Below are 4,898 nucleotides of genomic sequence, written 5' to 3' on the forward strand. Positions count from 1 at the left end.
GTGTATGTGTGTTTTCCTTGCACACAGCAATAATAAAAAGCACATCAGCACAGGCCACATTTTTCAAGTTTGTTTGACGCATTTAAAATGCTAATAACTAGTTTATTATGTGCTACATCAAATGCAAATGTTCTGTTTTACTGCCACAAAGTTCGGTCGACGTTAGCATTTGCATATCTTATGTCTGTCTCCTTAGCATGCATGGAGGAACTGGATAGCGGGCAGACTCCCAATAAATAACATTAACAGGCACATTAGATAAACAAGCTCCAATGATGCCGCTATTAGGAGATGCAGAGGCATAGTCGGCTTAAATGTAGGTGTTTGACACAGCAGCATATGGTGTGCAAATTCCCCCAAATCAACCTAACGCCAACGTTATCTGGAAATGTCAGGGGGAGCAGACGGATTGAAAAAACATTGCTTTAACGGCAGACGCTTTACGATGTTGAGAAAATGCTGTGGAGGAATTTGCCTCTTTAAGACCAACTGGCGAATGGTGCTCCTCCGTGTGTGTGTGTGTGTGTGTGTGCAGGGGGGGATGTGTCGTGTCTTTGTGTGTGTGAAAGAGAGGGACAGCCATTAAGATCGTAGTTCAAACTTTAATTGTAAATGCGAAACTTTGTCTGGTTTAATGTTTGGTTCACTTCATGTCTTAATCACCTCCCGGCTCCATTCAGACACCAACCGAGATGTAAACATTCCATAAAGACGATCATATATTCTCTGACTGTCGAGCCTGTAATTCATTATAAATATGAGATGGAACACAATGACATTTTAACGCCGTTGGTTTTGCAACTTCTTTTTTTAAACAATTGCTTTGAGATGTGGCATGCTGACAGATGGGTGCCCCCCCCCAACCCCCGTCCCGTATTTTACACAATGAGAAGCCAGTTTAAACGAACATGCTTCAAAATGTCACCACTGCAACATATGCGACATATTTCTAACAAAAAACAACAACAAAGGCAACTTTGGAATTTTATGGCAATCTTCTTGGTCCAGAAGGTATATTGTAACATTTTGGGATGTCCGTAAATTTTCAAGTTACACACAAGATGGGGAAAGGGTGGGGCGGATAACCATAAACGGTGGGGAAAGAAAGGAAAACCACAACAAGACACTCTTCTTTTGTCTGCTCCCTTCAGTCACCAGAGTGGATCATCTGCCTCCAGATCCTCCTCAAAAGCATCCTCTTATGTCACACCGACCCTCTGCATGTCCTTGTTCACTACATCAGTTAATCTTCCTCTTTTCCTACTGCCTGGCAGCTCCATCTTCAACACTCTTTATATTTAGTATATCTATAACCCTCCTCTGCACATGTTCAAACCACCTCAGCCTTGCCTCTCTAACGTTGTCTCCAAAGCACTCATCCTGAGCTGTCCCTCTGATATACTCATTTCTAATCTTTTCCCTCTGGTCACTCCCAATAAAAATCTACGCATCTTCAGCTCTGCCACCTCCACCTCAGCCTCCTCAGTGCCACTATCCCCAATTCATACCTCAGCAGGTTTCACTAGCATCTTGTAAAAGATGTCTTTCACTCCTCCTGCTGTTCTTCTGACACTTTTGTGCACTGTCCGTTTCTTTGGATGGTTGACCCTAGATATTTAAACTTCTTCTGCTTTGGTGTCGTTTCAGTTTATCATGGACCTCTAGACTCGATCACATAAGCCATAAAAAAAGTTAGTAAGCCTTTAGTCAATTTGCATCCACATGACTGGTTTAGAATATTTAAATAAAGAATATTTTAATTTCTATGTGCTTGACTTTCACCTTAAGCTTCTATCTGTTAATCAAAGTGAAACTTATCACACTGCAATTGTAATTACAAGATAATTTAGTTTAAATAAGCAGGGATTGGAACAAATATTATCTTGGCTCGGATTTTTAAACCTTGTTAAAATGTCAGCATAGATTTAACCTGTCTTGTAGTTTATGTAATTATAAATGCATTAACATAGGCTCTCTTTAACCCAACAGTCTCCTCTCTCTTCCCTTCAGACCTCCTTTCCTCTCTTCTAAAGGCCACTCGTGACGAGATGCCAGTGTTCACTTGTTCCTCCATTTGTACTCACTGTACACCCGGGCACTCTGGATGAGTGTCAGCTACATACCACAAACAAATGCTGAAGTGTAGATGCTAATTCTCGCTTTTTGAGACTCCCTCCTTCCTCCTTCCAGCATGCCCAATAATCTCTTCTCCTCTCTCTCTGTCTGCCTCCCTCTCTGCTCCTAATCCGCTCCACAGCCGTGAAAACTCTCCATGAGAGAGAGATGACCCGTTCTAATGGGTGGAGGCAACCACCCACACACACAGCCGCGGAGGGTCCAGCCAAAACACACACAAAACACACACATAACACACACACACAGAGCCGAAGATTGCCGGGCTTATCAAGACGCAGCGAGCCAAGGAGACTCTGCACGATTTAAACTGTTAACAGATGATTTTCAAGTTTGAGGAACTCCTGCCCTGCTCTGTCAAAACAGACGGTTGAAGCTGGTCTGGAGATGAAGTTATTAGATCATTAACCGATTGGTCACTTCACAGAAAATCTATCACGATGGTTTGCTTGTGTGGTAAAGTAGCAAAGCAAAACTTTTGCTCGCTCCAGCTTCTAAAGTGATAGTTTATCTGATTTACATTCATGTAACGTCTCAATTTTAAACATCCAACTAAACAAAACTATTTGAATAAGTCGACTCTGGCTTAGTTTTCTGGCAGTTTATAATTAATATTATACTTTATTATAAAATATTGCCAGATTAATCAGTGAAATAAGTGAAATGTTGAACTTGTACTGTTTATACTTCTGTATTGATCTACTGCAGAAATAAAAATAAAGGTTGCGCCGCCCGTGAGCACACCTGTTTGTTTGTCTTTAACCATAACTGCCCATTAGTTACTGATTTATTTCAGGTGAGATTGCAGGTGAATAAGGTAAAGAGATAGCTTGACATTTTATTCACAACTGTATTCCTTCAGTTGAAAATAATGCAGCGAGCTTCTGAAAGATTGTACTAAAAAAAAGAAGCAAAAAACACTGCGGTGATTAGAGTATTTGAAACTGCTTGAACACTTTCTGATTATCAGAGTATGAAATCAGGCTTTGAAAGCTTTGTCTTGTAAAACAATTACATAGTGGATTTAAGTTAATTATTTCTTTATTTATCTATTTTTAAGTTTTTGGAAATTGGATGTAATTTGCACATGAGGTATAATCTTATTAAACATAGAATAATTTGAGTAATTAAATGAATACTGGCATGTGTATGAGGGATTTTTCTTTCCACAATCTCAAAATTGACAGGTAGATGAAGAAGCATTTATTTATTTGTTTGTTTGCTTTAATGTCTTGCTTTAAACCTTAAATAACAACTAAACCAAGCCATAGTGGATCATCACATCATAAGCTTTTAATTGTGATGAACTCATCAGCCTTTGCTTCTGTATTTTTTCTCCACAAACTCCTGAAAGAACAACAAAGTCTTGAAATGCTCCGCTATCTCTTGTGTACTGTTGGTTTCAGTGAAAGCTAAAAATGACACAAGGATCCTGGACCATAAACTGCAAACAATGACTCAACACAAAGCTTCAAAAAGCGAGCAGTTTTGCAGATTTTACCTGAGCAACCTTGTAAAGAAAGATAAAAATGGTGACTTTTGTGCACTTTTGGATTCAAAAATAGTGGTTCACAATTTAAGCAGCTGTGTGATAAAATGGTTTGACCTGAGATGGTATTTAAACATCTCCAATGAAAGAACATTCAAACTTATCATATCAGCTGAGATCGAACAAAGACTCCTCTCCAGAACGAGGGAAAACCTCGCCGTGGATCGCACCAGCTGTTTTGGTGAGCTGAGTGTGTGCAGGTGTTGAGCTCTCAGTGGGATCGTTCAGCCATTTTCCTTCATGCTTGTTTATTAGACCCCTTAAAGGACACACGCAGCTGCTTTTGAATGTTGTTAGCCAGTTGGGTACAGATTACATATGCTCTCCATCCCCGCTGAACATTTGCCAAAGCGAACTACGAGCTTTAAGATTATCATTTAGTCAATAGCATTAAATGCACAATAGTTTTCTCTGGGTCTTTTTCTCCAAGGTTTTCTTTACAGAGAAAAGGGTTTGCGATTTGGCTGGTTTTTACTGAGTGACACATTTGTTCGCCGTATCCTCGAGTGTGACACAAGGACAGTTTAATTACTGTATGATTATGTCACGAAAAAAAGAAAGAAAAAAAGGGTTTTAAACCTCTACAAACAATTTTAAATTGTGTTCCTATTTCATTAATCAAAATAATGTGCATTAGAAAAAGATCAGATGAGTGGTGAAGACAGAATTTGTTGGTAAAAATAGAATTTGTTTTAAAAGCGTCAGATTTGTTACATTTAGACTACAAACCACAGTTAGTAGTATACTACTATAAAGTTGCACTATTTGTATTTAAAGCCTTAAATGGTCTTACACCTGCATATGTGCTACATATGCTGCATCCATTCACTTCCTGAAGATCATTAGGGTCTGCTTCCCAGTCACTCTTGACTGTCCAGTGATCGAAGTTTATTGTGCCTCTGCTGTGGTTGAACTAAAACTCTCCCAAGCGACCTCAGAAATTCATCAGCTGTGGCGATATTTAAATCTGAGCTAAAGAAATGCTTTTTTTTCTCTTTAGCTTTTTTTTCCTCTTAAGCTTTTGGAAGCTGATATCTGGAACTGTGTTCAGAGGACAAGCTGCTCTTGTGTTATTTTACATAAATGCTGTGAATGTGTGCATTACGGATTTTTAGGAACTACTTTTAGTTTTTCATTGTTTAAATTTTTCGTAGTATAGCACTTTGATTTAAACACGCTTTATTAATAACTGGATATGTAAAGCGCTTTGGGGATA

This window comes from Aulonocara sp. 'chitande type north' Nkhata Bay, linkage group LG13 (assembly GCF_057382095.1).
Source record: "Aulonocara sp. 'chitande type north' Nkhata Bay isolate Kocher_YH1m ecotype deep benthic linkage group LG13, A_spYH_male_GT1.1, whole genome shotgun sequence".
Classification (NCBI taxonomy): Eukaryota; Metazoa; Chordata; class Actinopteri; order Cichliformes; family Cichlidae; genus Aulonocara; species Aulonocara sp. 'chitande type north' Nkhata Bay.